The sequence below is a fragment of the Anastrepha obliqua genome, chromosome 3, assembly GCF_027943255.1.
Source record: "Anastrepha obliqua isolate idAnaObli1 chromosome 3, idAnaObli1_1.0, whole genome shotgun sequence".
Taxonomy (NCBI): domain Eukaryota; kingdom Metazoa; phylum Arthropoda; class Insecta; order Diptera; family Tephritidae; genus Anastrepha; species Anastrepha obliqua.
The window spans coordinates 21,442,639-21,468,310 of record NC_072894.1 but is presented as its reverse complement, the minus strand read 5'-3'; the positions used below and the strand labels follow the sequence as shown (position 1 = coordinate 21,468,310).

The 25,672-nt window shown below is 33.7% G+C and overlaps 1 protein-coding gene and 1 non-coding gene across 2 annotated transcripts in view; both read right to left on the bottom strand.

The window, feature by feature from the left end:
- The window catches only part of LOC129240718 (myb-like protein A), an 87,984-nt gene extending 74,774 nt beyond the window's left edge, over positions 1–13,210 (bottom strand). Inside the window, exon 1 of the mRNA XM_054876688.1 lies at positions 13,167–13,210. The gene's annotated coding sequence lies outside the window, so the exon portion shown is untranslated. The remainder of the gene's footprint in view (positions 1–13,166) is intronic.
- An 11,440-nt stretch (positions 13,211–24,650) lies between these two features.
- On the bottom strand, positions 24,651–24,723 carry Trnar-acg (transfer RNA arginine (anticodon ACG)). Its single transcript has one exon. It is a non-coding gene; the product is annotated as a tRNA-Arg (tRNA).
- Positions 24,724–25,672: the final 949 nt, after the last annotated feature.

Here is a 25,672-nt window from a genome sequence, read left to right as displayed (position 1 = left end):
CTAAAAAGAAAATTACTGCCAACTTCAACAGGAACAAAAGCTCAAAATTCAGTACACTCTATAACCCGTCGAAGGAAGAGCTGACTAAAAAGTTGTTTGGTAAGTTAAATTGACTTTTTGTGATATTTTTAAATCTTTTTTTGATTTTTATATTTTGTTATTTAACTTTTTTTAATTTTTTTTCAGAGAAAATACTGGATGATTTCGTATCGGAGAAGATCGACGACAGTTTTCTAAAAGAAGATGTATCTTCTTGGGATAATTGCTTTTCTGGAAGCTAAAAGAAGAATATGTCATTTGAGAGTTCTGAAGAAAATTCTGAAAGGGCTGAAAGGGAAATTAATGCAAGATTTGAACGGACTTATCACGGCCGAAGAAGAACAAAAACAGTTCTTGCTGCGATGTGCCCAAAAACATAGAAAATTTTATCCGGACTGTAAAAAAACTACTCTAAAAAGAAGTTACCCTGATTAATTGTTATTACTTTATGTTTTTAAATAAATATTAATGTTCATCTCATTTAATTTTTACTTTTATTCACTTAATTTATTGCATTTATAGTGGTTTTATAGCAGACCGAAATATCAAGACAAAAAAAAAATTTACTAAATTTTGAAGCTCGGCCAGCGCTGGTTGCAATTATGCTAGAAAGATGAAATTCTTTATAATAGCATTAGTAAAAAATGTAGAGGGTATGCATTTCGAAATTAGAAAACCAAAAAATTTTTTTTTTTCATATAAGGCACACCCTAATACTTATATACAGACAGTAGCCAAAGTTTAAATACAGGTTTAAAGTTTATTAATTGAAAGGTAAATATTTCACTATTTAAATGTGCAGATTCACCTCATTTTATTAATGATCAAAAACAAATAAAAATATATTTATTAAAAAACAAAAAGGGAAACCGCGGAACAAAAATTGAAACAATTTTAGTAGTTAAGGCTATTACTATACTTCACAGCCATGAAATTTCGCCAGCAACATTGATTGCCAAATGGGAAGGAACGTCAAATTTAAGAGCAGCGCCCCAGAAGCAATTGACAAGTTTTCGTAATAAAAGTGTTTTTAAACAAATTAAGACACATATACCAATACTTGGTTACAAAACAAAATAAGGAAGATTTACTTACAGTCTTTGCGAAAACGTTTAGCTTAAAAATGCCATACCTGCAGAGTATTCGAGCTCAGGCACTTTGCCCGCAAACGAACGGTCAGTTTTGGCTCAGTTTTAAATGACAATTGCATTTTTAATGCGTGTGAACAAATGTTGCTGGCATCATGTGGCACGGTGTGAATTGAGTACTACTTTGCCGTCATATACTACACACGAAATTTCATGCATATTTCACGGCCATGTAGTTTATATGGATTTTGACAGCCATTTCATGTGAAACGCGAAGTTAGTCTATGTTTTACATGCAAACATTATATGTAAGTATTATGTAATAAGTGGACTGTTACAGGCAATCGTGGCTACGCTCTTATATGACGTACAGTTCGCCTGCTGTTGCGAATATTGTTTTTTTTTTGTTTTGTTGGATATACTTTTATTATATATATTTTTTTATTATATATTTTTATTTTTTATTATTATTATTATTTTATTTTTAAAATTTTTTAAAATCAAATAAAACAATTTTTTATTAATATATATGTTTTTATATTTTTTTATTATTATTATTGTTATTGTTTTTTAGTTTTATAAAATTAAATCACAACATTTTTTTATTATTACTTTTTGTTATTATTTTGTAATATTATTTTTGTTTTTTTCTGAATATTTTAAAATCAAATCACAACATTTTTTTATTATTACTTTTTTATTATATATTGTTATTTTTTATTTTCATAACTGATATTTTTTTTTAATTTTTTAAAACCAAATAACATAATTTTTTATTATTTTTTTATTATATTTTTTTTAGTTTCGTTTTATTATTATTATTGTTATTTTATTTTTTAATTTTTTTTTAATTTTTAAAGTCAAATAACATAGTTTATAATTTTTTTTCTATTATATTTAAAATTTTTTTTTATTATTATTATTATTGTTAATATATTTTCTATGTATTTTTATTTTTTTTGTTATTTTTATTTTTTTTTTGTTTTAGCTTTTAAAATCAAATAAAATTGTTTTTTATTATTCTTTATTACTTTTTATTATACTTTTTATTATATCTTTTAATTTACTTTTATAAATCAAATTTTTTCATAATAAAATTGTATTATTATTGTTAATTCTTTTTTTAACTTTATAAACCTAAATCTCATCATTTTATTATTATTTTTATTATATACTTTTATTTTTTATTATCACTATTGTCATTTGTTCTACTTTTTTAAATCAAATAACATAATTCTGTATAATTTTTCTATTATTTCTATTTTTTTTAATTTTTTTTATTATTCTTATTGTTATTTTATTATAATAATTTTTTTAATCAATTCACAAACTTTTTATTATTATTTTTTATTATGTATTTTTATTTTTCATTATTATTGTTTAATTTTGTTTTTTTTTTTATCCAATAACATAGTTTTTTATTATATTTTTTAATTAAATTTATTTTTTCTTTTATAAATCAAATTTTTTGTTATTTTTTTTAATTTAAAATTTTTTTTATTATTATTATTTTTTATTATATTTTTTATTTTTTTTTAATTATTCTTATTGTTATTTTTTTTTCATTTTATAGTATCGAATCACCAAACTTTCTGTTACTATTTTTTATTATTATTATTGTTATAATATAATTTTTAAATTTCTTTAAATCAAATAACATAATTTTTTGCTATATTTTTTTAATTTAATTTTTTTTTAATCAAAAAACATCATTTTTTATTATTATTTTTTAGTTTTTATGATCATTACTGTTTTTTTTTTCATTTTATAAAATTAAATCACAAAATTTTTTATAATTTTTTGTATTATGTATTTTTATTTTTTATTATTGTTTTTTAATTTTTTTTTCAAATCAAATTACAAATTTTTTTAATATTTTTTTATTATATTTTTTTATTTCTTTTTTAATATTTTAATTATTCTTGTTAGTGTTTTTTTAATTTCTTATTATCTACTTTCATTTTTTTATGTCTTCGCCAAAGTAAAAAATGCGTATAAATTTGTCACGAAAAACTGTCATTGCTGCATTTCGTTCGGAATCAAGAATACCGACTGCCCAAATTAGGAAATTGCGGAAGAGTTTCATAATCCGTCGGAATTGATAATAGCATTTTTTCGACATTGCCACGAATTAATAACATTCCTGATTGTCGTTAGTTCTTTATTATTTGTTATGTGAGAAGTCTCCTACTTCAACAAAATGGATGTAATTTTTTCGAGTTAAGTTGTGGCAAAATAATGAATAGCTAAATTAGGTGGCTAATAACGAGATCCCGAAAATCTCGATATCATAGAAAACGAGAATGTCATCCGTAGTGCATAGATAAATCTTTTTTATCGCTCTTAAAATGAAATAAAACTGCATATTTACAATTTAGTAAAATATTTACTTTTCTTTAAACTCCAACGTTTTTCAACCTGCAACTGAAAAGTGAATAATGACATAACTCAAAAAATGAATAATGAACTAAAAACGGATTCAAAGTTTCCAATTCATTTTGTCTCCCTAAGTAGAAGGGAAGATAGCTTTTTTGCTAATAAAATACTGTTAATAGATATCGACATGCGCTCTTTACACAGCACAACAGCTGTGGTAGTCTGATACTTATTTCTTCATACTTATACAGGGTTGGCCATATTAAACTGACCCATTGAGTAACCCTATAACTTTTTACTGTAATTTCAGATCAGCTAATGACATACCGCGTTGGAAGCGTCAGTCGAAGGAGATTTATACCATGATACAGTACACCCCAATAGAACGCGCTGAAATTGTTCAGCTGTACATTCAAAATTCCTTCTCGATTGTAAAAACGCAACGTGCGTGGAGAAAAAAAAAATAAAGTGAAAAGTGCGCCGTCAAAGAACGCAATCAAGCAAATGCACAAAAGATTTTTGTCTTCCGGCACTGTGGCTAATACCCGACGTCCAAATAAAAAGCGGCCAAGACGATCTAACGAAAATATCGCGGCCGTACGAGCCAGTATCGAGTCATTGCCGCGAACGTCAGGTAATCGTCGTTCTGCTCAGTTGGACATCCCTCGGACCACTCTACGACGTATCATTCGTTTGGATTTGGGGATATTCCCGTACAAAATACAACTAAATCAACAACTGTTGCTGGCCGACAAGCCTCGTCGCTTGGAATATGCCAATTTTGTCGTCCGAATGGCCCAAACTGATGAGGATTTTTGGCATCAAATCATTATGAGTGATGAGGCCCATTTCTCCTTGAACGGAACCGTAAATAAGCAAAATTGCCGTTTCTACGCCACTGAAAACCCTCAAATTATTGAAGAGGTACCTCTCCACGACCAAAAAGTTACAGTCTGGTGTGGCATTTGCGCTGATATGGTCATTGGGCCGTTCTTCTTTGAAAATGGTCAACACCAACCATTGACCGTCAATCAAGAGCGTTATCGGGCCATGATAACCGATTTTGTGATGCCGATTGTTCGTGAAAATGGTATGAAGCACTTCTGGTTTCAGCAAGATGGCGCACCACCACACACAGCACGAGCCACCGTCAACTTATTGAAGACTTTGTTCCCTGGCCGTTTGATATCAAAAAGCGGCGATTTTGACTGGCCGCCACGATCACCGGATTTGACGCCACCGGACGTTTTTCTTTGGGGCTATTTGAAATCTAAGGTTTACGTCAACAAGCCAAAGACACTAGGCGCACTTAAGGCCAATATCCGACGGGAAATAGCCGCCATATCGGCCGAGACGCTGGCCAAAACTATGGAAAACGCCGAAAAACGGGCACATTACGCTATACGAGCTAAGGGCGACCACTTACGCGATATCATATTCAACAAGTGATGTAAACGAATCTCCTTGAACTAAATTAAATGTTTTTCACAATGAAACACAAAAAAATGTTTCTTTTTCCATATTTTTTTAATAATCACATGGGTCAGTTTAATATGGCCAATCCTGTATATATCTAAAAATGTATTTCGAGATATGACTTTCTTCCAGCAAACCGAGCGGAGCGATAAGTACGTACGATGCATATCTCTTTTTTGTAACTAAGCAACAACTTAATCTTGCCTTTCTTTTTTGTTTGTGGACTTCGCCTAATGTATGTATGTATATATGTATATGCCTACATGCATGCGCATTTATTTACTGAGCTCGTTGAAGGAGACATTTGTTGTCAAAATTTAAATTTATCATCTATTAAACTTTTTTCTTTATGGATGCCTCGATCTGTGGGTAGCGAAATAGAAAAACAATAAAATCATATTTCACTTCCACGGCGCTGCGACTTACAGATTTCACAATTTTTCAAAATTATTTTAATAAGATGTAGCCATAATTACTTTTGTTTCAGTCACTGTTTGTGAACAATTTTGCATTTTAATACAACTGTTATTAATCCCAGTTTCTTGTTTCCGCCAAAAAAAAGCCATAATCGGTTTGGGTGACTACGCATTAATTTTCAAAATAAGCTTAATTATTTTGTTTATTTTTTCACCTCACTGAAGGTTGCTGTGTTTTTTAAATTTTTTTCTTTGTTGAAGGAAAATTGAAAATTATATAGAGATTATTAGCTGGTTCTCTATGTATGTGCACACGTGTGTATGTACATATGTAGCTGCTGCCTAATAGAATGCGCCATTAGTAGGTATGGGGTGTAGGCTTTTAAATTACGGCTTAGGCGCCAGGTTAAGCAGCGCAGGGCTTACCTATTAAATGTATGTATGCATGTAGATGTGTATGAATGCATGAACATGCGATTTGAAGCAAACAAAAAAGATCTACATTTCGTTTGCGGTTTCCATATAGGAATGTGACTGTGCTAACGTTACGCCTCAGATGTGGCGAATTATTTATAACCTAAGGGCTGATTTCGGGCAAAGGGGCAACGCCGTTGGGAGTAGATGATATATGCATGCATATATGTAAATATATATAATTTAGAAACTTATATGAATAGGAGGCTTTGAAGGTCAAATATTTGTATAAATTTACGAGCGAAACAATTCATAGAATATTCGTAGTGGATGAATGAAATCACAACTACAGATTCACAGATTCATAGATTCATTGGCCCTTTTTACTCAATTGGTTATGTAGGTATGCAGATATGTTTGTGTTAACCCTCAAGATGCTTCGTATGCGGCGCAATATAGAGTAATATTAGCATTGAAATAGTTTCGCCTAGTTTTTTGCCAAACAAAGCCAATTTTTGGACAATTTTCTTTCCATTCCATTTAATGAGCATCTAATAAGTATTCATACAAACATGCATACATGCGTATGAAGTTAAGTAAAAATAAGTTAGGCAGAGACCAGAAATCAGAGTTGAAGATATAACAGCTGTTCAGGTTCGTTAAGTCAACGGACTGGTTTAAGGCACAGTATAATTTGGTCACATTCACAAATCTCTGGAACAACTAAGCTAAGCATATTCAGCGCATGGTAAAATTAATCTTAATAAATGGCAGTGAAACGTGGCTAATGTCAATCTGCAAGTGTTCCATAACAAATGCCTAAAAATAATATGAGGAATATTCTGGTCAAACAAATTAAGAAATACAGAATTCTGGAACTCAACCAATGAGGAGCCGAAGAGAAGAAAATGGAGATGCATAGGCCGCACATTGAGAAAGCCCACAGCATAACAAGAGTGCCGCTAAGAAGCAAAAGCCGCGGCCGCCCACAAACACTTGGAGAAGATCAGCACTCCGCGAACATGCAGCAGATGGAAAAGCTTGGTCAGATGGAAAAGCCTTGTAGAGGTGCTATGCTTCGAAGAGGGGTGAAAAAGGGAGGAAGAAAAAAAAAACAAAAATGTACTTGTAAAATTTTCAAGAACCGAATAGAAGCTTGAAACTCTGACAATACGCACTGAATTAAGCTGGAAAAAACCAAGATAGATTTTATAAGAGGTTAGCACTTCGACCTCATGTACTTTTGAGCCTCGTCAATAAGTTTAGCTTTCTAAAAACTTGTTTTTGCTGCCGAGAAGCAACATCATATTTATATTATATATATTTATATATATATATATATATTAAAATTTTTTTCCAAAATAATGTTTTAGCTTATTTTGTCCTAATTAATTGAAAAAATTATAAAAATAGCGAAAAGAATATTCGGTTTTTTTAATTTGAAAAACTTTATTATTAACTAGCAAATACAGCAAAAACAGCATAATGTCATTGCAGCCATCAGACAACAACTACATACGTTCCCAAGATATTCGGTTCTACGTAACCGGGACGACCCGGATTTATATTCGGTTAAGAACTGTCACTCCAGCAGCATTCCCCGCATATGTATGGGGAATGTTTATGCTGATGCAACAACAACAACAACCGTTTGAGTGTTTTGCGTGTTCTCTGTAGGATGATAGCGAAACATATTACTTTTCCTGGCCTTCAGAAGGTAATTAATTTTCTGAACAACGAAATTTTTAATATTTTTTTTTATTAATATAATATGCAGGTTTTACTACAATAAAAACTATATAACTCAACTTTTCACACTTTGCGCAAAATTTAAAAAAAATTTTACAAATTTTAAGTTTTTCAGTTAGAATTTTTAGAAAAATTCTGGGTAGCCCATTCAATTTTAGTATTAACACATGAGTTAAAAATTCCCCGGCCTAACACATAGATGACACTAGGTTTATTACATGCACCTCTTTTTCAGTTAATATCTGCTAACTTTAAAAGGACAGCTGTTAAAACTTCCTGATATTTTAATCATTAGTTCATGAGTTAATGTGCTGCGACGCTGGTTTTGTTATTTTTAAAAGTGTGAATCAAAAAGAATTTCGTGTGTTAATTTTATACCGACAATAAAACATCGAATTGCTCCCACTTGAACTTCGAATTGCCGTATTCGCCAGATTTGGCTCCCAGCGACTGTTGGACGGCTGATCACAGGCATAAAAAAAATGCTCACCGTTAAGAAATTTCGCTCGAATGAGAAGGTTATCGCTGAAACTGAGGCCTACTTTCAGGTATCTAATTCTACAAAAATAGTATTGAAATGTTGGAGCGGCGCTGACACGATTGCATAGTTCTTGATGGAAATTACGTTGATGAACAAAGCTAATTGGGAACAAAAACAACGTGTTTTCTTTGTTAGTCCCGAGACTTGTCAGCCCATGTATTAAATTGGGAACAAGTTTAAAGTCATTCAAGATTCACCCAAATTTTTGCTATTTTCCTTGTATGTATTTTCTTCCCTCCAACGGATGCTTGTTTTGTATGAAACGTACATTGACTATCCTTTCACAAATTTCGCAATTATATTAAACCGTTTGGAACGTTTGAAGAGGATATCCGTCCCTTCTCTTTCAGCTACCTCATTTCTTAAGTACAATGGACAACTCTGACTGAGTGCTTGGGAACGTGTCTTTTTCCTCAACTCAAATTCTATTCAAACAGTGTATATTTTTAATCCATTAAAAAGAATTTACAAAATACAGTTCTGTTCAAATTTGCCGGAAATGTGCATAAATGTGAAAGTACAACTGCGGTCAAAATGGCATCTGTTTAATGTGTGTATGAAATAAAAATACATGTGTATGGGTGCACAGGAAAAATGGCAAAAACGAGCGGCCATTAATGTAAATACAAAATATGCGAATATAACGGGTGTTTCCATATGATTTGTACTGCCGCCAAAGAGTGAATGAATCTTTAAGACAGACTTTTCCATGGCAGAATTTCGTTCGAATTATTGGCTTTGCCTGCCGAGGGGTAACAACTTTTGTACCTGTGTTAATAATCCTGTCACCACAACCATTCGGCTACGTCGAGAGCAACGAGATCATATCGAGCCCGTTTCACCACCAAAACACAACACTGTTTCATGTGGCTTGCAAGTCAGTGACTTCGGGCGTCCATAACTACTTTTTCAAAACTAAGGATGTTAGCAATCTTTCGATAATGGTAATCGGCACAGCCAATTGTCTCATGACTTTTTGTATTTCTACTTCCATTCTCATCTTCTGAGTGCTAAATGGTTCTAGCAGAGCCTTGCAACAAGCTTTACAGTGCGTGAAACCATCACCATTACTGAAAGAAACTTTTGGGGGCGAAGATTTTCAGAGAGGTTTAGAGGTTTACTCTAAATAAAAGTTCTCTTCACAGATTTATTGTGGTGTGGAGGAAAAATTTCCCCAATCCTATCTTACATGTCCTTAAAAACTTTGACGGCTCTAATGTGGCTCCTCAACAAGACTATGCTTACACCCTTCAGGCTCGCAAAAAAGTAGTTATCCAGAAATCTGAACTGCCTATCTCGAAGTACAAGGCATTCGCACACAAAGTGAACTCTGCTGATACGAAATTTTTATTATCGGGCCTCATCGTAGTTGCATTTCGTTCCCACGACACTCGGTTCTACGTTACCGCACCGACCGGACTTATACCCGGCCAAGGACTGTCACTTCAGCAGCATTCCCTGTATATGTATGGGGAATGTTTATGGTGCTACAACAACAACAACGCAGTTGTACTCTAGAAATATTTTTTAAGCACATAAAAATAAAATAATTTATGTAACCGTTTTTTTTTTTTAACGTTAATCAGTTTAAACGGTTTCCGTACCTGAATGCGTTTGTATGTGACTACCATTCGGAAGTGCCCGGGTTCAAAACCCCAGGCTCGCTACACCAAGTGATATGCAAAGTTTTTTCAACTAGCGGTCGCCACTTGGCATACAAAGGAAAACCTGCGAGAGTGTTTCTGCCATTTTTCATGGCATTTCTCCTCATAAAAAGCCATCTGCCGTTCTGAGGCGGCGTAAGGTCCCTCCATTTTGTGGAAATATATCAAGGCATGTTCCACGAATAGCAGAAGGAGCCATGCCAAACAACCCATGAAGGGTGTAAACGCCAATTACCATTCTTTTATAGATGGCTGTAGTGAGCGATATCTCATAGAGTAATGGTAATGGTAATGGTTGTACGGGTTAGGGTAAAACCTTTATGCACTGCGACTGATTGATCTATTATGCGCCCCTAAGTGCTTAATTTTAATTATTTAGTATACCGAGGAATCGAACCAGCTCCTAAGGAGGGAGCAGTTGCAGGTCTTCCTGCTCTAGTAGGTACGAGCACAGGATTCTGTGTCTCTTGTGGCCGAATGCCTCACAGTTGGTGATTAAGTCTTCCATAGACTCCTCTTCATCACAGCAGAACCTGCGTGATCTTCTACTAGACAACACTATTGTGTTGAAGTGCTTATTACAGGCAAAGTGACTTGTAAGTGATCCACAGAGTAGTCTGAGGCCCTTTTTATCTAGGGTTAGAGCTTGTGCCGTTCCACTGTTCCCTGATTTTAGTTTGGATACATTTTTGGTTTCCTGTTTTATATTATTTTTGTTAAAGTCGAAAAATGGGGTTGGCCCAATAAATAGCCTTTCTACCGATTTTTTGGCATACAAGTCTGCCTTTTCGTTTCCTTCGTGCCCCTCATGTCCTGGTACCCAAATCAGTGAGACCTGATTATGAGTAGCCAGTTGGTTGAGTGCATTGTTACACTCTATTAGGACTTTTGACTTGAATGTGAAGCTATTCAAGGGCTTGAGAACCGATTGGCTGTCCGAAAGTATTTCAATTTTTACTTTCTCGAACCCTCTTTTGAATATGATTTCCACTGTTCCCATTATGGCAAAGAGCTCCGCATGAAAAATTGTGGTATCTGCACTTAGTGTTTGGGATTTGTGTTCTCTAGGCCCCACTATTCCTGCCCCTACTTCTTGGGTGTTTTGGAACCATCTGTGTACCATTTTTGTGAGTCATCATTTATCCATGTTGGGTTAGTGTTCCATTCTTCCCCAGACGGGAAGATAACCTTGTATCTCTTTACAAAATGAGTACGCGTTCCGTGTGGTCATTTGCCTGGCATACTGCATGTTGAACCCCGTTCAATTTATTGAGGTGTCCAGTAAGATCTCCTGGCTTAAGTTTTCTTTCATATGTATGAAAAGAAAGTGCTTGCTTAGTAGCTTCCTCTTGTATTTCTAAATGTAGCGGTGGTAAATTTGAAAGCGCTTCCATGCCAGCAGTGGGGATAGTTCTCATGGTCCCTGTTATGCTTAGGCACGCCAGCCTTTGTAGTTTACACAGTTTTGATATAGCAGTAGTTTGATTTGTTTTAACCAAAGCTCCATATAGTACAATAGGTCTTGCCATTTGGGTGTAGATCCAGAAGGTCATTTTAGGGTTCAGACTCCAGGATTTACTCAAAAGTTGTGGGTGGGTATATTTAGAACCCTTTTCCTGGTAAATAGGATAATAGTGGTTTTGGAAGGGTTGATTGATAATCCCTCTTCTCTCTTCACTCCCAGGTTATATTTAAGGCATCCTGCATTAAGTCCTATATGTTTCTTTTGTGGTTGCCTTTAATTATTACAGAAATGTCATCTGCATACCCTATTGTTTTATATCCTTTATTTTTAAGGGTTTGTACCAAATCGTCAGCCAGGATAGACCAGAGCAATGGCGATATGTCCCCCCTTGTGGACATCATTCGCGGCGTAAAGTAACTACCACACAGTTCAAAGTTTATGCTAGTTTTTAAGGTGACATTTCACACTAAAAAAACACCTTTGCTATTATTTGCTTGTTTCATTAAGTTCTGAGTTACAGGGTGTTAACAATGGAAGTCAACAAAGCGAAAATTCGGTACATTTACAGCCAAGTCGTTGAAATTGTTAATGGTGTTTATGGTATCGATATTGTAACAGCTAATTACGTGCAATTTTGGCTTCTTCGCTTCCGTTCAGCCATTTTTGATGTTAAAGATGCACCTCGCACAGGCAGGCCCGTCGTCGAAAATGTCGATAAAATCACAGAAATAATCGAAATTGACCGGCTCGTTAATAGTCCTAGCATTGTCCAGGAGCTAAAGACCGGCCATGAAACTGTTTTAAATCATTTGCGCAAAAATTTTACGCAAAAATAAAAAAATCTTATACCCCAAACTATATATATTTCTAAACAAAAACTTCTAAGCCGCTAAAAAAACACCTGTTATATAAAAGCAATGATGCGAAAATGCAAAAACGTTTTTGAAACTTACCAGACGTGCAAAGATAAACAAAAGTCGATGAGCTAAACGCATACGCTGAGGCACCGTTGTTTTCCTATTGGCAATTATTGCAAAAACAGCCGTTTCGAAACCACCACTTTTCGATACAGAATTTTTTTCTTGTTTTACCGGACGACAGAGAAATGGTCCTCTTGAACTTTCTGACTCTTCAAGCGCAGTCAACTAAATGAATATTTTTTACGCTCTTTAAATGGCGTGGTGGAATGTTAATAGACAGAAATGTTTGCCATATGTTGCCACAATTTGTAAACACGCGAAGCAGCCGGGTAGACCGCACACACAGATTTCGTTTTTTTTTTTAATTCTTTTTTTTTTTTGGAATTTTTTATTTTTTTTTTTTTGTAAATATCAAAAAAATTAATTTTCCAACGTTAAAAATAGTTCGTAAGCAATGTGAAATTGTACAGCGAAAAATGCGAAACGGCATTCGCTTTTACCGGCCGTTGGTTGTTGCCTGAATTATAAATAAAAAGCGAGTACACAGATTTGTTTATACGCGAGCATGTGTGCGCTTATAATACTTTTTGTGGCTTAATTTGTTTTTTAAAGCTAAATATTTTTTTTTTTTTTTTTTATTGGGCCACTAATGCTTTGTTTAGGTTTTTTGATTCTCTCGATCTTTCTTTATTTGTTGTGCTTTGTTAATTACTCATTCGCCCTGTTGGTCTTATCGCGTCGCAAAAAAATTAAGATTTTAAATTTCTTCGCATCGAAACTGAAATTTAATTGCTTTTTTTTTGTAACAAATATAAAAAACATTAACGCCAGATTTGCCGCATTTGAGACAAATCAAAACAAACAAAAAAACAAAACTTGTAGTAAAATCACAAAATTACTTTTTTTCTTCAAATTAGCTTGTCGTCGTCGCCGTCGCCATTAAAGCGCTTATAGATTTTTCAATACTTGTTTACTTATTTCTATTGCATAAAATTTATATTTCGCATCGAAAACATACTGTTCACGCAACCGAATCGAATCGCCGCGTCGTCGAACTGTTCCATTCCGCTTTTAAATGCGCACTGCTCTAGGCCATGTGGCGTCTAAGTGCTCCAACTGTGGCTGAGCGGCTATGACCGCTCGGCGTTGATGCGCACACCAGCTCTCCTCGCTCTCCATTTGCTGTCATTTCGCCAGCGCACAAGCGATTGGCACACATCGTTTCGTGAGATGCGATTGCGTGAGGATCGTCGTTCATATGTGTAAGAAGAGAGCTACTCGCTGAGAGCCGAAAGCATTGCAATAACTTGGAGCACACATGCATTCTGCACGCTCTTTTATAAAGTATTTTTCACCTAACTTTTATTTTTGTTATGCTTTTTAGCCAACTTTGCTTTGAACGCATTTCGTTGTAGACTTTTTGCTTTGGCGCTGCATGTCAACAACGCTTTGTCCGTAGAGTATTTTTGGACGTAGAATTGGAGTAAAAATTTTATTTGGCAGTAATTAGAGTTACCATTTAAAAAATGTGTGGCATTTTTTTTTTTGGCGCACAGCTCAGAAATATTTGTAGTGCAATGCTAAAATATCAAAGAACATCGCTAATTATCTGTTTGAGTGAATTCATTCGTTCGCCTATCAGGGAAACCTTCAGCATCTAAGGCATGTAATAAATTACATATTAATATTCATGCTTTAATGAATATAAAAAACTAAAAAAAAAAATGGCAGCACTACAGCTGCTTAAACGTGGCTTATTTAATTTGCGCCGTGGAATGTACAGCCTCTTGTAATCAACTGAAATGAACTAGACGAAATGCATTAGCTAGAACCCGAATGAAGTTAGAGCTTCAGAGCTTACTTAGATTCACAAAAGGCGCAGGCTTATTACAAGAAGCCTGCTACAGGGTGGGCCAAATAAGACCTACTAATGTTAAGCACAAATAACTTTTTTATTTTTTGACATATTTATTTTTCTCTTTTCGTAGGTTATAATTGAATTGTTGTAAATTTATACAGTAGGTACAACATAACGCTTTAAAATTATCGAGTTTTACTATTCTTACACAATTAGCCACACAATTTGATTTTTTAAATAATGTTTTGATGTCGGATGAAGCGCATTCCATTTAAATGGTTATGTCAACAAACAAAGCTCTAGATTGTGGGGCTCTGAAAATCCAAGGGCAACACACCAACATCAGTTGCACCCATCTAAATGGACTTTTTGGTGCGGTATTATGGCCACTAGAATTATTGGTCCATATTTTTTCGAAAATGAGTATGAAACGCCGGGATCGATTTCAGGAGCTTCTTACAGAACATTGATGGAAAACTTTATGCGGCAAATGGCGGAGCAGTATCCGAATTTGTGGTTTCAAAAAGATGGAGCAACTGCGCATACTGCTAGGCAAACTATGGATCTGCTGCGTGAAATTTTTGGCGAACGTCTGATTTCCAAAAATTCAGATTTCCCTTGGCCACCTCTTCGCCAGATTTGACTGCGCCCGACTTCTTTTTAGGGGGATATTTAAAAGACAAAGTGTATCTTAATAAACCAGAGGCTATTAGACAGTTGAAGCAAAATATTCGAGATGAAATACTAAGCCTTCCACCAGAAACATTATGTGGTGTAATGGAAAACGCGTTAAAAAGCGCCAATCTTTGTATCGAAAAAAATGATGGACATTTGTCTGATGTAATATTTCATACATAATTTCCATAAAATATATTCAATGTATAAAAACAATGAACTAAAATAAATGATTATTGCAAAAGTTATTTGTGTTTAACATTAGTAGGTCTAATTTGGCCCACCCTGTAGAACTAAAGAAATAAATTTTAAAATTTCTGAATTTTACATTTCTATACACCTTGCTTTTTTTCGCTTTGTTTTATTTTTTGTTAATCCGGCCTTGAGTTCACATAATAAAAATACGTATGTATTATTTTCAAAAAAAAAAAAACACACACAGAATTCTTAAGAATTAAAATTTATTTAAAATTTTTGCAAGCTAAAATTGATAAAAGAATTTCAAAAAAATATTGGATGTTTCTTCAAGAGCTTGATAACTTAATATGATAATATAAAACCGGAATATGGTTGGAATGCATTTTTTTATTATAATCTGGTAGATAACTTCATGGCATTTACGCGCCGCGGCTACGAGTTGAAGGATCCATTTGATTAGTCAATAAATGGTTTGTTAGGCGCTCTGTATGGCACGTTGCGCCGTCTGTTTTGAACCAAATGTCGTCTATGTTTAGCTGATTAATCTTTGGACACAAAAAATCAGTCAGCATGGCTCGATAGCACTCGCCGTTTACCGTAACCGACCGCAGCTCCTTCCTCATTTCGAAAGAAACAAGGACTGTTGAAGCTGCCAATGCGAACTTCGCGAGCAAACTTTTTTTTAAGTAAATTTTTACAATTTGGAAGCGCTGTTCTGGCATTAAACGAAATCGTTGCTGACCTGCCAAACCTTACTGAACAGAAATGTGAACACAGTTTGCGATTTTCAGCTTACAAATCATAGTTATGGATATGGATAAAAGAAGCTTAAAAAGTTCCACAAAGAATTAAAGTTTCTTCGTGTTTTGGTGTAGTGTGTTTTGTTAAAATGCCGCGCTTTAATTGAAGTAAATATTATTTTTCATTTTTTAATACTTTTTCCCGTTATACTTTTATCAATGCATAATTCACGCTTTATCTGACGGTTTGCAGAATTAACTAATTACACGTAAGTGACTTTAAAAATTCACAAAAATTTTACAAATTACATTTCTCCACAAATCTCATTATTTATAAGGCGTTTTCGAAGAAATTTATTTTTTAAGAATTTCTAATCCATTAATTTTTTGTCTTTATTTACTCTTCGCTATCGTTTGATTCCTGCACTTCAATCGCAGATCGAGAAACTGATTTGCGACTAAAGCACAAGATTTAGCTCATAATTGAAAACAACTTTTTTGGAATTTTTTGATTAAAGGCACAGCCAAAATTCTTTGCTAAAAAGATTAATTTGAAACATGAAATAAAAAAATATGTACAGTGATGTGCGCTAAAATAAAATCACTTACAAGTTGTTATTGATTTAAATTTTATATTTTTATACAGCATTAGCTGTTGCCGGCGGATTCGCTTGCGTATCAAAATTATTTATTTAATAATTTAATAAAAAATGTATGTAAAATAAAATACTTAACATTATTGAATTTTTGAAAGAAAAGAGCAAACAGTTTTTGTTTTTTAATGATTTTTTTTATTTTAATACACATTAGTAATTTATATTGAAACCCCATTACATTACACTTTTAATTACAAAATAGGTGGCAATGCCAATATTTAATTTATCTGTACTATTATTTGAAATAGTCCGAAAAGTTAGGGGGCAACGCCAAGACAATTTATTTAAATTAAAGGTTTCTTTTGAACGCATCTTGATACTCACGTCCCAAGCTCAAATTATATTTTGGTTACTAATTAGAAATTTGACTTTAAAATTAGGTGGCAACGCCATTTGAAAATATTATTGGGCTAAATCTAGTTTTTGCTTTGCATATTATGCTATGTATATTATGTATAAATTTGTTTTTGCAATTAATATATATTTTTTGATAAATAGCTTAATACCCTACAAAATAGGTGGCAACACCAATTAAAAATTCAATTAAAGCTTATTTAAACACATTTAATTTGATACATACATCTTAATATTCAACTAAAATGCGTGATAAATTATTATTTTTGCAATAAAATTCAGGTGGCAACGCTAGCAAGAAATTGGTTTTTGGAATTTCTTAAAAATATGGGCTTGAATGCCCATACCGTAATAGTTATATCCCTTTTTTTATATTTATTTTAACAAACAGGTGGCAACACCAAAACCATCTTTGAAAATTTTTAAAATTGTCTACAAAGAAGGGTTCCGCTTAAAAATTTGAACGATCACTTTATCCTGCTTTTTTGTTGTCACTCGCTTCAAGCCGCGGTCGGAAAAGTCATCAACATTTTTGTACACTTTATAGCGCTGATTCCACATCACAACACAATTTTGATTTTTTAATTACTTTTGCAGCAGCGGAGTAAGATAATTTCGGCCCATTCGCGTACACCCTTTTTGGGTGTTTGGCCGAACTCCTCCTCCTATCTGTGGTGTGCGTCTTGATTTTGTTCCACAAATGGAGGGACCTCCAGTTTTAAGCCGACTCCGAACGGCAGATATTTTTATGAGGAGCTTTTTCATGGCAGCGGCCCATTCGAACGCGTGCATAAAAATACCGCCTCAAATCGCTTCGCGTACTTCTTACTCATTTTTGTTTGGTTGCGTTTACAGGAAAATTTCGAGCGACTCTAACCTGAGCCAGCACTGGCGTCGTAGCCCTTGAGTGGGAGTATTACGCAGCAAAAAGCAGAGCGAAATATATCTTAAAGTTACAAGAAAAAACCAGTTCTTTTCTGCTGACACAGAATGTAGTTGTGACAGTATCAACACCATAAACATCATTCACAATTTGGGTCTGGATGCATTTTCGCCTTTATCGAACACTACAGCCATCTAGCGAGAAAATAATGGATTTCTTTATCCTCTACATAATATTTTACAAATTTTTACTAATACAAGGTGGCACAAAATTAATCATCCAATGTGGTTTTTGCATGCATTTTTTCTTAAATGAAAAAAAAAAAATGATTTTGAATGACGGAAATCTTTATTTTGACCTCTACGCGCTCGATGACTTGTCTGTTTGTATACTGCAGCTGTTTAGCTCACAAGTGTCACATTGATTGACGTACGATGCCTTTTAAATGGGGTGATTAATTTTGCGCCAACTTGTGCATGCAGTATATGCTTGTACTTACATATATTTAGGCTAAAGGCCATTTCTTTGCAGAAATATTCATATGGCATATGCAGCTTAGTTATTGCAGTTTCTTATTAGAATTTAATGCAATGGAAGTTATATTAAATTGAAATAAAGCACCAAAGAGTTTTAGGCTCTATTTTAATGCACATCACTGTGAAAAATATAAACAGATGCCAAATCCATCGATTGATTGAAAATATAGCTTAATTAATGGTTACCGCCTCCGCCGCTGTATTGTAGGAAAAAAAATATGCGGGGTTGGCTTGGAAACATACAAAAATATAAATAAACAATTTACAAAAAAAATTCTAAATACAAATATTCTGAACGTTGTAGGTGTCGGAAGTCTGCTAGCAGTAATCTTGCAATTATTTTTCACAGGCAAATAATCATTAATAACAAAAAAACACCCAATACTAACCAAATTTGACCAATAAAAAATGCTGGAATAATTATTAAAAAAATGTGATTTATCGAAAATTTATATTTTACACAAATCTGAAATCAAAAGTAAGAGGGAGGCGTGACTTTGAAGCGTGTTGTCGTTGTTTTATTTTTATTGGCTTTTATCGGCAATCGCCACAGGTCGTCTACCTAAATTTAGCCAATTGACTTTGAACTTGAAATATGGAGTTCATTCACATCGCTATTGTTCACCAAAAAGATAGTAGCATTTACACATACATACATACAAACGTATATAGTATGTATGTATGTGACATCCAAACATCTGTACCAACCTACGTGCATGTGTAGGTTCATTTAAAATATGTGCAGCTTCGAATAACAAAGGAGAACAGCAATTAAAAACTAAAGCGCAGAAGGGAGTGGTAAGAGAGGATTGGTAAAAATCAATTGAATTGTTATAGATTTGTCAAAAATTAAGTGGCAAAGGCCACATTAACGAGCAAAAAGGGTTACTGAGACAGTCTTGTTTGCATATAAAAATAACAACAGATCTAAAAATAGCCTAACGAAATCCATGAAAAAATATACTAATATAAATTGCGTGTATTAACGCCTTCCCAATAAATTTACTTATAAGTTTCAACTAAATCTTGCTTTGTAATCTATAAGTTTGTCAATAAATCAATTAATCAAGAAAGAGTTAGAATTCGAAGTTAGAAAAAATTGTGTTTAATGCAGGGCCATGGGAATGGATCGAAGCGCCTTTTAAAGCCGGCGAATTATGTCTTCTCGCCTATTCATATACTTAGCAGTGGCGCCAAATACAGCAAAAAATACTTAGTCGAGTGTGCAGACTTAAGCGGTTATATGCAGTTAGAGCTTTCAAAAAATCGATTTTTTTAATTTTATTTTCTTAATGTACATATGTTTAAGATACACACAGGAAATTTAATATCGTTCCAGTTAATATTTTCGAAGTTACACGCAAATTTGAAAACGCGTTTCAAAGTGCTTGAAAGTACCAGGCCGGAGCGGCAGCGCGTTTTTCTCAAAATGCTGTTTTCAAAGTCGGTGACCAACATTTCTCGAAAACGGCTAAACTGATTAGTCTCCATTTTTAACACGAGCTTCTTAAATATATTTTTTAATAATTAATCGAAGACTTTTTCTCACCGGTAAATATTTTTTTATAAAAAATTTAAGTCCGAATTTTTGGTCACAAATCGATTTTTTTTTTTTGAGAAACCGCCATTTTGTCAAAAAACTTTATTTTGCTTATTCCTTCGATTAATTAGTAGATTTAACATTACTTTAACGAAATCTGTTTGGTTTTTTAATTTCAGAGGGTCCAGTTCAGAGATATAGAAAACGAGAGAAGAGCTTCCGGAAATCAACTGTAGCTCCTTTCCAAATAAATATTTTTACTAATACTGAGTCTTAAAATGCAGCTTAAAGATAACATAATATGTGTAAAAATTTTTAGATAAAAAAATTTAAAAGTTTCCAAAGAAAAAATTCTAAATATTTAAATGTTTGGTAGTATCCTGAATAGCTAAATAGGAAGGGAGGTAGGTAGAAGTGGCATTCGGTCTTTAAACCAACTCACTTAGACCATTGCCGATCCATTGTGATACCACAGTAACAGTTTACCAGCTAGTCCTCGTTAAACTATTTGGAATTAAGCGGAAGCCCATTAATCAGGCTGACACTTATGGTATATTCTGTCAAAAACACAAAATAAATGTTTAATCATCAAAATTTATTTTGTCGCCTTCAAAATAGGCTCCATTCGAAAGCCAACTATTAGTCCAGTCATCAAAGCACCTTTTAAACGCATTTGAAGAGATCTTCTTCAGCTCCTTCAGCGAATTCTCCTTAAGGTAGATAGAGATAATCGACTCAAGATAGAGGCCATCGACTCAAAGAGGCGTCCGCGAAGTGGCAATCTAAGTTTTGGGAAAAGGAAAAAGTCACTGGGGGCTAAATCTCGGTGATATTTGTCGAGTTTATGGTCAAAAAAGTGTTCACACTATGGGTCTTGTGAGACAGTGCGTTATCATGGTGCAAGATCCATGAGTTTTCTTTCCACAAACTTCCAAATAATATTCTTTATTTACCGTAAAACCAATTGGAACGAACTGCGAGTGCTCAACACCACGATAAGCAAAGAAAACGAGTAGCCTGACTTTCACTTTTGACAGACTTTGACGTGGTTTTTTAGGGTTTCGGCTCATGTGGATAGCGCCACTCAGTCACCTGTTGACTGTTGACTGGTTTGCATGTCAAACTCATATACCCACGTCTCATCACCTGTTATGATGCGCTGGATAAACGTTTGGTTCAATTTCACTTGCTCAAGTATGTCTTCAGCCACCTTCTTCCAAAGATTTTTTTTAAAGAAATTCAGCTCTCTTGGAACGAGTCGAGCGGTCACGCGTTGTTGTTGCTTTCTGCAAAATTTTCAATTCGATTTTCGATTCGGCACACGAAATCCCGTTCAAAACACAAAATTTAAGACAAATTCTTTGTTCGATACGTTTAGCCATAGTGAAAATTGCAGCGCACACCTGCGGTTGACTGATTTAATTAAATGCCAAAAACAAGCTAATTGACAGATCACCGTCAAGCTCTCCGACACTATAGAGGAGAGTTGTACCAACATTCGAGCAAAAAAGTTTAGACATATGTGTAACGCGCTCTTTTTAATTGAACAATTCCGGGTAGTTTTTTGACAGAATGTATATCCCTAAGGTCATCAGTATCATTCAACAACGATGAGTCGAAGTATCTAAACACAGTGGCATGCCTCGCAGGACACTCACAAAGAAGATGTTTGACAGACTCTTCCTCCTCCTCATTCTGGCAGTTCTGCATTAATCGAAATGAGGTATTGAAGCTTTGAGCATATCGCCCTATGAAACCGTTGCCTATGATCAAAGACCGATTAAATAGCACCTTTCAGCACCTGGCGTCCCACTTTAGTCAAATTCTTTTCGTACCGTTACATGTCAGACTATCAACCTATTTCTTATTAGCTGAAGAGGTGGCAGTTTGTAAGTTGAGAGGGGTATATCTACAATCTCCATAGCAAGAGAGAGACGAGTGGTAGTGCCCTCTTCCGCTAATTTGGCGGTCTTACATAGCTAACATAGCTCCCAGTGTTGCTGGTTTCATGTCTATATAATCCATGGTGAAAAGAATAATGAGATGGCGCCTATCGTGGTACCGTTATTTTGTTCTCAGCGAATTTGACAATGAGTTAGGTCGTTTTAGCACCAGTATGGCCAGATTACGTAACTTACGTAACTTGGTTAAGGATTTTTTTTTTGTTATTTAGTCTCGGAGTCTTAGTTCTTTCTTCATGATATTTATCTAGTCCGTTCTAATTAAAAGTAATGTTTATAATTTTGTAAAATATACATATTTTTCAATTAGTTCAATAATTCACTCAGTTTTATTGACTTTACTTTTTTTAACATCTGGTAGCATTGCTCGTGATTGCAGTTGTTGTTGGTGTTCTTCTGCTTTCAGCAGTCAAATCTCTCTCTCGCTACTACAGTGATGCCTAGCTTTGGATATAAAAACGCACTAAAATTCCCATTTAAAGAAAATAAAACACCAAATTTTTATTGAATTATTTAAAGAATTTTGTATGCGTGACAAAATGTCTTTAAAATCTGCGTTTTTTTTAGATAAATGTGTTATGGTTAATTACAATTTAATTTATGAGTTTTTTGTTAAGAGAAACTCTTTTGTTAAGGGAACGACTTTTTTGCTGTATTTGAGGTTATGTAACAAGATAAGGTACTCTTTTTGTAAAAATGTCGGTATGGTTTCTTCAGTATTTTCTGATATTTTATTGCTTATTTTAACTATGAATACACCTTTTGATGCCCTATGTCCCACTAAGGGCTTAGGACCGGAAGAAACGATTACACCTCTTTGGTTTTAATTCGCATTCAGTAAATTCAAACGCGTTTTAAAATGCGTAAAAAGATTTTCAATGTTAAGAACAGCTGAGAGAAGAAGATTTAATATTCTTGCATAACCTTAAAATGAGCAAAAAATGATATTTACACTTTCAAAATATCAAATTTTATAAGAATCAACAAATTTTCATTAACACTAAAATCTTCTCAGAGTGACCTTTTTTAACATTCTTTTGTTTAATAATAAAGTTTTTTTTTAACTTATAGTTTCGGTAGCTTTAAATTAAAAATAAGAAACAAATACCAACTTAAAAATTTTCGCATTTTGATATATAAAAAAGCATTAAATTTATTGCGAAGAGAAAATGGTTGGCAACACTGCACAACTTAGCAAAAGTGACGTCACGCACTCTCTTATGGGCGCGAACTTGTTTCTATCATTCTTGTATATGATCAGTATTTTGTTGCGTTTCAAGCTCAATCGCTGTGATGGTGAACTACGATAATTTGGAAAAAAAAATTTAGTATTGTTTTCGGACCTTTAAATTAAAAAAAAGTCAAAAAATGGTTTTTTATCTTTGAACGTACGCCATTTTGTCAAACTTCATTTCTTTTTAAAGATCGTAGTTCACACGATAACTGCATTCATACTGAACAAGAACCGTTTTGTCATTTTGATTTCAGACACCTGTGAGTCCCGGAATCCGTGTCGCCATCGACTTACCTTTTTTTGTACCCTCAACGAACGCCGTATGGCCAAAAAAATTTTTTTATTTTATTTTTTAACAACGAATAAGAAAATACAATTCTCGAAACAAAAATAATCTTTTTTCGTTTCCGTTTTAGAGAAGAAACACCCAAAAAACAACATTTCAAATGAGGCTAGGGGTTTAAAGCATCATTATACTAGATACCTACCTCTACTATTGTGTCCAGCGACTGGATATGAGCAAATTCTCTTTTTCTGATGAAAATATACGAACTTTAGTTCAAATTAAAAAATGTTTAATCTTAACACAATTTCGTTGTATGTATGCTTTTGATTGTGTTATTAATTATAGTACCGTCAAATTAACCTCTTCAATTGTTGTGAGCACCAAGTGAGCTTTGGCGAAAAGAGCCGCCTCAATTAAACTATCTGAAAAAATATGTTAGCAAAATGATGATTAATGTTCCAAATCGCATTTTTCACTTAAATCGCAAAAACAAAAACAAAAACGACTGCATTGTTATTGTTGTCTTTCAAATCAACTGCCCAACCATTTATTGGACGTTTTATCAATTTTGTATTGAGCTCAACTATTTAATAGACACAGCAATACCTTCGGCTGCCCACTACAGTTGACCCATATTTGTTGGACAGTGGCCGCGCAAGTGTGTGCTACATTTATATGTAAATATTATATATATATATATATATATATATATATATATATGTATATACACCTATGTACGTGTATGCACACACTTGTACATATCACTTAACTATAAAGAATTAAAAATTTATTTGATTAGCTAATAAATGAATTGAAGTGCGCTTACAGATTAGACCGGCGGCTGGTGGATGGAGTTTTGCAGCCGGCTGCTGTGTTCGTAACGCACAAATATTTGAATATGCGTACATACATACATATGTATGCACATAAATTTTAACTGAGCACAATATGTGTATGTATGTTTGTATGCACGCATAGCTTAAATAAATATTTTAATACAAATGTGTGTATGTAAGTGTTTAAATTTGTTTGCTGACTTTTCTATGCTAACTCAAAATCATCAATCACAATTTTATGTGCATTGCCGTAGGCTAATTGCAACAATTGCTACTTGCAATAACAGCCAACAACAACTAATACGCAGCAATAGCAAAACCTAATTTCACAATGTAATTTATCATTAAGCTTCGAAAAGCCACTCAACGCCAGATCAACTGCTCCACTGACATTTTGTTAAAGTGTCATGTTCATATGTAAATTCTCAGTGAATGTGTGTAATTATATACATACAGACATACGTATGCACCTACACACATATGTACAAATAAAGCGTTAAAGCAAAAAAAAATTACATTAAAATATGTAATTTGAGAAAAGGAATTGTTTGAATTTAGTCAAACATACGAATAGTTGTAGGCCTGTAGCCATGCAAATCGATTAGCAGCCCTCAGTGTTAATTATCACGTGTAGATATTTTCCAGAGTTTGTCTAACTTTTGAGTAAAACTTTAAAATGCATAGAACATTGAAATAAAAAAAAGAAATAAATAAATAAAAAATTAAATAAAAAGTTTACTTCGGTCGATCCTGCCAGGAGTCGAACCTGGAATCTTCTGATCCGTAGTCAGACGCGTTATCCATTGCGCCACAGGACCGTATGGAAATAATATGCAAAATTACTCATTTCAGCATTTTCTCATGTGCTAGATAGTGTGTGTATTGTGTTCTAACTGTATTTATTTATAGATTTTGGTAAAGTGCGCGAACGGCAACCTCTTCAGATCCAAGCAACAAGCAAACTTTAAATGAATAGTTGCCGGGTGGTTTGGACGACTTTTACCTAACCGAAGTATTCGTAATTATTATTTTTTTTTATTTTTCATTAAATACCTTTATTTACAATCTATTCATTGAACAATAATCAAATTATAATATATAACATTTTTTCTAAATAACTTGTATTATTGATCTCCAGTGAGACTAATAACAATATATGTACTTATATACATGCCCCACAAAGTCTGCGTTCACCCTACAATAACTTTTTAGTGAATGAAACACACAACCTAATTTCATAATTTTTATAAATTTGTATATATTTATATGTTTATTATATGTTTAAGTTTCAAAAACAAAAATAAATTTCAAGATTTCTCACATAAGTTTTTAGATAACGGTGAATAATGGCTGTAACAAGTAAATAAAGCGACCATAAAATCTGCGTTCAGTCTTAAAGTCTAATACAAAAACATGATATGCTATATGCAAAAATTAAATCTAATATTTAGTTGGATATCCACGTTGCTTCAGGACTTCACTCAGCCTATTTGGCAGTTAATTTACTAGTTTCTCTGTTTCCTGTGCTGTTATCTTCCTCCATTCAGCCTGCATGACACTCCGCAAAACCTCTTTACTAGTAATCATTTGCTGACGAATTCTTTTTTCCAATAGATCCCACAGATGTTTGATGGAGTTAAGATCTGGGGACTGTGGCGGTGTTTTAAGCTGTTTTGCGGTGTTGTACAAGAGCCAAAGCTTAACGATCTCGGCTGTGTGCTTCGGGTCGTTATCTTGTTGAAACCAAAATGTTCTTGATAAGCCGAG